Source organism: Medicago sativa, chromosome 6, assembly GCF_051527215.1.
Source record: "Medicago sativa cultivar Bolivia chromosome 6, Bolivia_mono, whole genome shotgun sequence".
Taxonomy (NCBI): Eukaryota; Viridiplantae; Streptophyta; class Magnoliopsida; order Fabales; family Fabaceae; genus Medicago; species Medicago sativa.
The window spans coordinates 57,333,432-57,345,729 of NC_140754.1; the positions used below are offsets into that span (position 1 = coordinate 57,333,432).

At 38.8% G+C, this 12,298-nt stretch overlaps 1 long non-coding RNA gene across 1 annotated transcript; it reads right to left on the reverse strand.

The window, feature by feature from the left end:
* Positions 1-8,353: 8,353 nt before the first annotated feature.
* On the reverse strand, positions 8,354-9,486 carry LOC146915859 (uncharacterized). Its single transcript, XR_015013601.1, has 2 exons — positions 9,102-9,486; positions 8,354-8,690 (listed from the first exon to the last, which is right to left on the reverse strand). It is a non-coding gene; the product is annotated as an uncharacterized LOC146915859 (long non-coding RNA).
* Positions 9,487-12,298: the final 2,812 nt, after the last annotated feature.

The following is a 12,298-nucleotide window of genomic DNA, read 5'->3' on the forward strand; positions in this document are numbered from 1 at the left end:
CTAGAATGAAGCGATGTCCATTGGAAGCTTTTGGTTCAATTCTTCCGATCATGTCAATGCTCCATATATAGAAAGGCCATGGGGAAGATATAACATTGAGAGCATGCGGAGGCACATGAATCTTGTCAGCATAGATTTGACACTTGTGGCATCTCTTGGCATGTCTGTGGCAGTCACGCTCCATAGTTATCCAGTAATAGCCGGCTCTTAACAGTTTCCTTGACATAGTGTGACCTGTAGCATGGGTCCCAAAGGTACTGTCATGTACATCATGCATCAATTTCTCAGCTTCTTGTTTATCAACACATCTCAACAAGACCATGTCATAATTCCTCTTGTATAGAATTTCTCCGTCCAAAAGGAATCTACTAGCCCATCTTCTCAAGGTCTTCTTATCTCTATTGGAAGCGTCAGGTGGATATTCATGATTCTGCAAGAACTGTTTGATATTATAATACCAAGGTTTTCCATTATTCACATCTTCATCAGCTTGATCTGGCATATTTTCAATAGTAAACACATGAGCGGGTCTATCAAGACGCTGCACTTTGATTACGGGCACATCATTCCAGTGGTTCACACGAAACATGGAGGATAAAGTAGCAAGAGCATCAGCCATCTGGTTTTCATCCCGAGGGATATGGTGCAACTCAACCTTGGTGAAGTATGTCAACAGACGTCTTGCATAGTCACGGTAAGGGATCATCTTCTCATGATGAGTCTCCCATTCCCCCTTTATCTGATTAATAACAAGTGCAGAATCTCCATAGATGTCAAGATGCGTAATTCTCATATCAATGGCTTCTTCAATGCCCAAGATGCATGCTTCATATTCAGCCACGTTGTTTGTGCATTCAAAGGTTATTCGTGCAGTAAAAGGAATGTGGTGCCCCTGCGGAGTCACAATAATGGCTCCAATCCCTTTACCATAAGCATTAACAGCACCATCAAACACCAATCCCCACTTTCTATTGAGATCTGGCCCTTCATTGATCAGTGGTTCTTCACAGTCTTTTGCTTTTAGATACATAATCTCTTCATCAGGGAAATCAAACTTAATTGGCTGGTAATCATCAAGAGGTTGACAAGCAAGATGCTCAGCAAGGATACTTCCTTTGATTGCTTTCTGAGCTTTATACACAATATCATATTTAGATAACAACATTTGCCAACGTGCAATCTTTCCAGTAACAGCAGGCTTCTCAAAGATGTACTTGATTGGATCCATTCGGGATATCAACCAAGTTGTGTGATTCACCATATAATGACGCAGGCGTTTGGCAGCCCAAGCTAAAGCACAACAAGTCTTTTCAAGCATTGTATACCGAGCCTCACAGTCGGTGAACTTCTTGCTCAGATAATAGATAACATGTTCTTTCTTTCCAGTCTCGTCTTGTTGGCCGAGAACACAACCCGCGAAATCATCTAACACTGACATGTACATAATCAAAGGCCTTCCTTCCACTGGCGGGACAAGGATAGGTGGTTCCAACAAGTACTCTTTAATGCTATCAAAAGCTTCTTGGCATTCATCATTCCATACAACAGGCTGATTCTTTCTGAGCAATTTGAAAATTGGTCCACGGGTAGTAGTCATGTGAGATATAAATCTTGAAATATAATTCAGGCGTCCGAGGAAACCTCTGACTTGCTTTTCAGTTTGAGGGGCCGGCATCTCTCTGATAGCTCGGACTTTGTTAGGATCAACTTCAATGCCTCTTTGGCTGACAATGAAGCCTAGCAACTTCCCAGATCTTACACCAAATGTGCACTTGTTAGGATTCAACCGCAGCTTGTACCTTCTTAGTCTTTCAAACATTTTTTTTCAAATACACAACATGCTGCTCTTCATCACTTGATTTCACAATCATGTCATCAACATATACTTCAATTTCTTTGTTAATCATATCATGAAACAGAGTGGTCATACCTCTTTGATAAGTTGCACCAGCATTTATCAAGCCGAACGGCATCACTTTATAACAGAATGTTCCCCACGGAGTGATGGAGGACGTCTTTTCTCTATCTTCAGGTGACATCCGTATCTGGTTATAGCCAGAGAAACCATCCATAAAAGAGAACACTTTGGATTGAGCAGTACTGTCAACAAGCACATCAATATGAGGTAATGGGAAGTTATCTTTCGGACTGGCTTTGTTCAAATCTCTGTAGTCAACACACATTCGAACTTTCCCATCTTTCTTTGGTACCGGTACAATGTTGGCAATCCACTCAGGATATTCAGCTGTCATGAGGAAACCCGCATCAATTTGTTTCTGCACCTCAGCCTTGATCTTAAGAGCCATGTCTGGGCGAGACCTTCTCAAGTTCTGTTTGACGGGAGGACATTCAGGTCTTGTCGGTATCCGATGTTCCACAATCTTGGGATCTAGACCCGGCATATCTTCATAGGACCATGCAAAGACATCTGGATAATCATGGAGAAGCTGAGTGACCTTCCTTTTCACTTCTGGCTCAAGTGCAGCACCAATCTTGAGCTCTCGTTTGTTCTCTTCAGTACCCAGATTAACGAGCTCAATCTCTTCCTGGTGAGGCTGAATGGCTCTTCTTTCTTGCTCAAGCAATCGAGTGATCTCATACGGTATCTCTTCATCATCTTCCTCATTTTCAGCTTCATATACAGGGAGTTCAAAATTTGGAGGAACCATAGGGTCACTGTGTTCAACGGGTTTATTGTGGTTCAATCTGCATAATATGATTGGGATGATTTTTAGAAAAAATGTTTTTCATGCAGATTTTTGAAATTAACAAGAAAATACAGATGTTTTGGTTTTTTCTGGCATTACCATTATTTCCAAGAAAAAGGCACTAAAAAGTACAAAAACAAAGAGTCGCGGAAAAGACGATAACTTTTATTGATAACGACAATGCCGAAACAAACATGCCCTTACAAGGATATCACTTTCGCCTTGGCCGGAGCGAAAGGATTGTTATTTTGAAAACAAAGAAAAACATGAGCAACAAGACACATTACATGGAAGCATGCATGATTAAAGGAACATCAATGGCCTCCCAATTCCTCATGATGCCTCCTGGTACAACAAATGTAGGCACACAACTACTTTCAGCAGCATCTTCAGCAATAGCATTAATGAACCCAACACTATAGAAAGTTCCTGTTGAAACGCCCGAGGTCGGGGAGAACCCAAGGCCCTCTTTACGCTTATTCTCCAAAATCTGTTTCACTTTGCCCCAGCCAGCAGCTTGCCCCTCTTGAACAACTTTCTCGGCGTCTTTCAATGAAGCCATACTAGCACTAGCTCTCCGGGGTTCTGTACCTTCAACAGTCAAGCCTTGAAATGACGTCCCTTCAGCGGACCCTGCTTCAACACAAGAGAAAGATGACACTTGGCTAACCAGATACGCTTCTTCTCCATGTACAGTGACAAGCTTACCATTCCTCACAAACTTGAGCTTTTGATGCAGAGTAGAAGTTACTGCCCCAGCGTCGTGAATCCACGGCCTTCCGAGGAGACAACTGTAAGAAGCATTGATGTCCATGACCTGGAAAGTGATCTGAAATGTCTCAGGACCAATGATAATCGGTAGATCTACCTCCCCAAGAACATCCCCTTAGAGAGAGTCCATGATGACTCAACTGTCTCAATGTAGACTCAGGCATTACATTTAAGGATGATCCAGTGTCCACCAACACATTGGATATCATGTCAGACTTACAGTGCACTGAGATATGCAAAGCTAAGTTGTGGTATTTTCCTGCTTCGGGGAGCTCATCGTCACCAAACCCCAAGTTATTGCAAGCAGTAATGTTACCCACTATCCCATTGAACTGATCCACAGAGACTTCATGATCAACATAGGCCTGTTCCAGCACTTTCATTAACACTTTCCTGTGAGCTTCTGAGCTCAAGAGCAGAGACAAGATGGATATTTTTGACGGAGTTTGCAGCAGTTGGTCTACAACCTTATAATCACTCTTCAATGGACTGGCCTGATGGGCCGGTGTTCTTGTCAATAGGAGGAGCAACTGGTGGAGTTATTGTGGCAACAAGTGTAACCATCTTCTTTTAGAACAAGGGTGGACGGACCTTTCCGCTTCTCAGAGTTGTAACTTCTCCGGCAACGTTATCAACCGTAGCTGGGGATACCAGGGGCACTTCTACCCCATTCTCAATCATAGTTGCATCATACTTGTAAGGGATTGCCTTCGTAGAGGCATAAAATATCGGGCCAGGTAACCTGATTACTAAGGGTTCAACATTCCTTGGCTGTGGCACTCCCCCAGCAGGAGAATCATGAAACATCGGCACAATCACACAAACGTCACTGACAATCAAATGTTTGATATCCATTGGACTTTGTATATCACCTTGTACCACACAACAACCCATAGGATTTTGAAGACATTCTGAACAAGAAGCATGATCATGATTACACAAAGAAGCTTGGCAAAGTTTGACATGTAGTGGCACCAAAGGAGTAGCGACATTACAGACATCTAAAGTAGGAGCTTCTCGAGGAACACGAACTCCTTCGAAAGCCTCGATCATATTAACGGCAGCATGGTTTGGAAGCGGGTTGTCGAGAACATGAGGAACACTATTTTTAAAAGTCAACCATTCTCTGTCTATCAGATCCTTTACGACGTACTTCAGAGTATAGCAACCTTCCACATCGTGGCCTTGAGCGCCCTGATGGAATTCACATGTGAGATCCTGTCAAAACCTGGGAGGCAATGGCGTAGGCGGAGGCTTGCCTGGTCTGGTGATGCAGTGGCCTTTAGCGAGTAGAGTTTGGAGCAGATCAGCATACCGCTTTGGTATTGGTGGAAAATAAGTCTTGGGCCAAGGACCCTGTTGTTACTGCTGTTGTTGTTGAGCAGGAGGCTGTTGTTGTACTTGTTGAGCAATGGCATTAACGGGCACTGGTGGTTGACCTAGTGGCAGAGGATATTGCTGGTAGAATGGTGGGAAGAAAGGATGTTGAGAGTACTGCATATATTGGTAGGGTAGTGGCAACTGAGTAGCAGCTGTAGACTGGTTACCAGATACCATTCCTACTTCAGAATCTTTCTTCTTATGATGGCCATTACCATACTTCTTTGGCACGCTAGTTGAGGACTCACCCTTTTCGAGAACAATGATACCCTCTTTGACAGCCTCCTCTAGACGAGTTCCCATAGTAACCATGTCGGAGAAATTATTCGGAGCAGAGACTATCATTCTTTCAACATATTCCTTCTTCAGAGTTTTCAGGAATGTCTGTGTCAGTTCTTCCTCATCAAGCAGAGGAGAAACATGGGAAGCTGCCCCTCTCCATCTCTGAGCATATTCACAGAAGGTTTCATCTGACTTCTGAGACAAAGACTTAAGAGAATCCCTATTCGGCTTCAAGCGGGTGTTGAACTCATAATGATTTTCAAAAGCAGCAGCGAGTTCCGCAAAAATATGGATATTGTCTTTGCTTAATCCAGTGTACCAGTCTGCCGCATCTTCCATCAAGCTATCCTGGAAGCAGTGGATCATTAGTGCATCATTATCTGCGTAGTTGGCCATCTTTCGGACGTACCGAATGACATGGCTATGTGGACAAGAAGTTCCATTGTATTTGTCAAAATCTGGCACTTTGAATTTCTTAGGGACCTCGAATCGGGATACCAGGCATAGATCACGAGCCTTAGCAGAAACACCGTTCCCACGGCTAGCTTTGACCTCGCGGAGTTCTCCAGCTAACTCTCTTAACTGTCTTCTCATAGCCTCCATTATGGGGTCTTGTCCACGCAGAGTGTCAACATTGATTACCTGTTGCACAGTGTGTACAATAGGATCGGTAACAACAGTAGTCACTTGAGGCATAGAGGTAGGTGTAGAAGCAAAAGTTGTCACAGGAATCTGTCCTTGATTGCCAATACCAGAAATACCAGCCTCAGTGTTAGGAGCATAGAAAGCTGAGAGTCCATATGGGCGTCCATTAGGCATAACAAACCGAGCATCAGAAACCACAGTGGATGATGGGATAGATGGAATCATTTCAGTAGAAGCTGGGACAGACGTGGCTGGTTGTTCTTGTGCAGCCATCATAGTGGACATAGCGTCATGAGCCTTAGCCAAGTCCTCTTTCATAGCAGCCAATTCGGCACGGAGCTGAGCGTTTTCTTCTTCAAAGTTAGCCATGTTTCTTCTCTTGTACAATCTTGTTTGATGAACTCTATCTGGTTGATAAACCTTACGAGCACGAGCCACTTTTCAGACTGCGGCAGAAGAACCAGGAGGTAATGAGCTCGAGGGAAGTCTTTTGTGACCAATGAATGCATATGATGCATGAGATGTGTAAATGCATATGCAAAAAGACTCTTTTTGTGTCATCGAAGGGTTTTAGACAAATTAGAAATTTGTAAGCATTACTAAACAAACGGGAACATTCAAACATCACCAGGTCTTACAAGATAATTCCCTTTGAAATACTAAGCCAAGGGATAGGCTTTGAAATGTAAAACAACAATAACAACTGGAAATAACAACAGGAAACAGAAATCCTCAAGCATAGGAAGTGGAAGTATCATCCTCAGACTCAGACCCAGACTCATAGCTGCAGTATCGTGCATAGAAGTTACGAGCACTCGTAGCCCTCTTGGAATCTCTCATAAGCAACTTATCCTTTTCTTCAATTTCTTTCCGAGCTTTAGCCAGTTCTTTCTTCAATGTCAAAACCTCATGAGTCTTCTGTTCATCTTTTCCATCCAAAGTCATGATCAAGTTCTCAGCCTCATAGTATCTAGTCCTCCACTGATGCTTCTCCCGACTCTCCATAGCTAGATGCTCTTGATACATCTCCTGATTAGGTGGTAGTAGAGGCAAAGGCATGGTTGGAATAGATGCGGACACATATCTCATGGCGGGGTAAGGCATGCCAATCTTCTCGTCCTGGTTTATCACCCACTGAGTATAGGCCTCATGAGCAATACCGGACCTCACACCCATATGCTTCACCTCTTTCTTCCGGAGTTTAGACCAAGCCTCTATGAAATCTTCTCTTATTCCTGTGGGTGCATTGGAGTAATGGAAGAAGTAAGGAGATGTAGCAAGATGGATAGGCTTCTCTTTCATCGGGAAACGAAATTGTCGCAAGGCGAGCTCCGGATTATAGTTGATTCCACCCCGGGTACCAAGAAGAGGTACATTAAGAAACTTCCCACCACCGAAAATGATTTCTTTGGCTCTAGTAGCGGGAGTGAGCCAAACCACTTCATTAGGGGTGAGAGCCATGATTCTCTGTGAAATAGTCCAATTCTCTGGATTATCATGGAAAGACTTCGGAAGGTGCGAAATAAACCACCTATAGAGGAGAGGTACACAGCAAAGAATGTATCCCCGACCCTTGCCGGATCGATCGTGAATGGCATGGTATGTGTCAGCTAGCAAAGTAGGAACCGGATTCTTGGAGTGGAAGATCATAATAGCATTCATGTCTACGAAGCCATCAAGATTTGGAAAGAGAATAAGCCCATAGACGAGTAGTGCAAGAATAGCCTCAAGAGTATCCTGACAAGTAGTTTTGAGGTTGGCTTTGTTATTCTGGCACGTTAGACTTACGATGTTCCAAACGATGTTCCAACACAGGACACAGTAAACAGATGTTGTATATGATGTTTAGAACATTAAGCTAACATACATAAATATAATAAAGCAAATAATAGACAGGAAAGAAAAGAGGCACAGAGAATTGTTGACCCAGTTCGGTGCAACGTCACCTACATCTGGGGGCTACCAAGCCAGGAAGGAAATCCACTAGTGCAGTCCGTATTCAAAAGCTCTCAGCAAACCACGTTTGCACTTATGACCTAGGACCTACCCCAACTATACTTCAACCTAGGAACTCCCAGATTTGAGATCCCATCTCACTCCCTTACAACAGATCACAATCCCCTGTGATTCCCAAATTACAGACTCAATTCAAATGAGGTTACCCTCAAAAAACAACAACTTGCAACCTTGCTTAAAAGCTTAGATGCAGTCCACAATCTACCTAGCTCCTTGCACTTATTACAAAACCTGTTTTTTAGAGATTTAAGACCTGTTTTTTACCGGGGTTATATCAACGGGTGCTGTAAGTTTGAGATACGACACCTGTTTTTTAGCTGGTATGAAAAGAACCTTTCATACCCTTTTTTTAGAAAAAATAGGTGTGATATGTGTGTGTATCACACCTCTTTTACACGTAAACGGGTGTGAAAACAATCATATAAAACCCATTTTTTATCAAAAAACAGGTGTGAAATGTTGATATTTTTTATAAAAAAAAAAAAGTGCATTATGGCAGTTTCAACAACCGAATGCACATTTTTTGGTTAAAAAAAGAAGATTAATATATGTATGGCCGAAAAAATAATAGTAAAATATCAAATTAATGGTAGAAATTGTTCAAGACAATTTTACAATAAAATACAACAAAACAGAGCACAAACATAAATCAAAATTGACTTCATAACACCCTCCTGGACTACCAACCTATAGCAGAACGGCACCTACGACACTAAATCCACACTGCACAACTCGTCACATACACAACCAATGACACAATAGGCAAAAACTTTTTGCTTGTTACCTCAAATTTCATAAAAAGTAAAAGAAAATTTTATACTAAATGAAAAAAAAAACATGAAACATTCCTAGAACTAGATGATCCTCTTGTTCCTCATTCCAAGCTACCTGCACATAATATAATCTTTCTATGATTAGATAACAAATAAGAATAAAATGTGTTAGACTACAACAATAGCAGAACCAAAATATATTTTAAATCACGCATGTATAGGCACAAAACTCACATTTTACAATTGTATCCTAGAATATAGAGTTCAAATAAATCAGACTCATTTATGATCACTGATTATCCAAACCTTTCATATTATTCATGTAATAGAAGGATACTTGTTTTTAACTCCAAAACCTAAGAAAGTAAATTTTTTATACTTCCTCTAAGGAAAATGTAGGCTCCATCTACTTCAAATTTTTGCTATTAACTTCTATATAGTACAGGTATCAAAATTATTTGGGTCAAGCAAAAATATAAAAAGGAGGCAATCTACAAGAAGACAAAGAAAGCTAGTTATCTAGTACCTTAATCTTGACACCTATCTTCTTGTAATCACTAGAGTCCACATATGATTCCCATCTAAAGCCTGATAACAAATTTCAATTTAGTAAGCATGAAGGAACACGCAAAAACACAAGAAAACACAACCCTTAACAATCAGATATTTTGTGAGAAATAAAGTCACCATCCCTTCTGTATGGAATACAAAGGCAAATAGGATAGTAAAAGGAATTCACACGACATAGTCTTGGGTCATTCCTCAAGCATACTACAACACCATAAATTCTCCTATCATGTACATAATAGCAAACAAACGTATATATTTATTTGGATAATAAAGAAACTAATAACTTAGTATAAAGATATACCATTATCTAGTGAAAGCAGTTGATTACATACAAAATCTCGTGCCAGATAGTTGATGCATAAGTGAACAGTGAAATAACTTGCTGCAAAAGCAATGTGTTAAAAAATAGTTAGAATGAATATAATATTAAACCATCTAATGCAGTACTAAACCAAGTCAAAAAATCATAATGAACACATAATATTAAACATAATAAGATTAAACCTCTGCTTGAACGAAAACATCAACCTTTCTTGACCAAAGTTGTAACAGGTATGCACATGGAATAATAAGCGTAAACACTTGTAGGCATAATCTTTCAATATTATGCAACTTTGATAATGCATATAAACACGTATTTTTAGACAGTGTTTGAATACCAAGCGGTATAGAAATTCTTTTATATGCGCTTCAGATCCATATCTTAAGTTTCTTCCTGAAATTGCGAAAAACACTCATAATTGTCAAGAAATCGGCCTTATTCATACCTACTACCATTGAATAAGGCTGCAAAACATGTCATACTCACTACAAGACAACAAACAGACATAACAAAAAATTTTGTAGTGATTATTCATAATGAGTATCATGAATTTTTTTTTTTGTAATTATTCCTAAATATACAAATGAAATTACTTAAGTTACAAATATATAGAATTGTTTAAGGTCTATACTTTTCTGGTTATCATGCATCAAAGAATCACTCCACCTTTTTTTTATGGTAGGATCATTTGTTTGTACGACTGTTGGTTACACCAAACAAATATAGGTGCTATTGCCAGCTGCAGGGGAAGTAATAAACTGATAGTAAGATCTTTCTTCATGTTCTGCCACACTTCCTTCTGGAACAACAAGAAAGGATTATAGGCATCCTTAAAAAGATCCATTTCCTTCTGGAACAATGCATCGAGAGTAAATATTAACATAGATTGTTTAAAACATCATAAATAAATAAATAAGCACTCTCCTATGATGTTATAGCTGCCTTTAAACCTACCACTAAAGGCAATTTATACTGAAGCATATGTAGTAAATGAGTAGCTGAAATACATGGATTAGATAAGCATAAGAAAACTAATAGAACTTACATGTCCCTCGTCATCATGCATGGAAGAAAGCCAAAAAAAATTAGCACAGTATAATTTCCTAGACACATAGTTATTCCTATGTAATAGGGTAAGCAAATTATAAAAGAGATCATATTTACATGACAATCCACATGCATTACTATTTAACCAGATTTAGAATATGGAATCATAAATCAAAATTAATCAAACTCTGGAAAAATAATTACTACACAGCCCTTTACCATCCACATTTACCATGAGGAAAACATAAATATAAAAACTAGTACTTCCTAAATATCCATTGATTGCTATACTTTGTTACATTGGTAAATGATGCTTTTCATGCCACATTCTTTTTCATTATATCCATTGATTGCTATACTTTGTTACATTGGTAAATGATGCTTTTCATGCCACATTCTTTTTCATTTGATGTGTTACCATTGAGCATGTAATGGGAATACTAATGAGATATTCTAAATGGTTTTCTAACTGCTAAAAGTTTGTCTCACATAAGGAATGAAGGAAAAGATCAATAGAAGAAACAGAAGTAAAATATTGATGTAATTTGAGAAACCTGAAACGAAACGAATTCGCAATTCAAATATTTGTAGTTGAGGTAATTTCATGGACACAATATTATTCAAGAGATGAGATATAATATGCATAACACAATTTCCTTCCATGGCTGATCCTTTTCATTCCAATTCTCTTTAAAGTTCTTTTTCTTAAAATTATAGTTTATATTTAACTTAAAGTTAAAAATGGCATATCAATATAATTAAATAAAACTAAAAGGGTAAAAATACATAATAATTCTAACTTCATTATGCAGATGGTCATAATTAAAAATCTCAAGGTACTATATTTTTCTTTCTTATATTTCAATTCCTTGAAGTGCACATTCACATTGAACAGAAGTGTACTGTTGATAAGGGTCAACCTAAATTGTTACCATGAAACAATCAGTGTAAAATAGACAGACATATTTCTATCTCTATACAACAAAATCTTAGTCAACAAACATCATCATATATAACATAGACAATTTGCTCAAATCCTTCTTGATATATCTCAAATCCAAATTACTAAACTTTGCATTCACTCAAATCCTTCAAAAAAAGAAAATGAAAAAAAATATGTTCTGAAGTAGCTAATAGATTATTCATACTCTAATTTTTTTTATCAATTTTTTTTTATCAATTCCAGTACCCTCTCTGACATAAAAAGAGGGGAAAAAACCCTAAAAGATAAACATTTAAACAAAAAGAACAAACAATATTTTTCCCATAGTAATAATCAGAAGGGAAAGAAATAGACCTTGGAGAAAATCCCATAGACTTAGAAGAGAGGCGGTTCGAGTTGAAAGCGGATCCTTTTCCAACCATTAATGGAACAATGAGAGGGAGGGTTTATAAATAGGAAGGTTTGGGTGAGGTTGATTTGTATTGGTGCTGGACTTTTCAGAACTGAATCCCTCTGGGGCAGGAGAGTTTGATTGCGGAATTTGATTGAGGAATTGCACAGCTCGACTGTAGAATTAAATTGAGGAATGGCAGAGTTCCACGGAAGGTTCGAAGAGGAAAGAGAGAATCGATTTCTGAAGGGAGTAGTGATCGATATATTTTTTATTTTTTTTTGGTTACAAGAGCAGTGATAGATATAGAAAAATCAGAAAAGTATATATGGAGAAAAGAATATTTTGTTTTTTTTGGTACAATATTTTGTTTCTTTTTTAAAAACATAGAGAAAAGAATATATATTATTTTTTTGGTACAATATTTTGTTTTTTTTTTTGGGTACATAT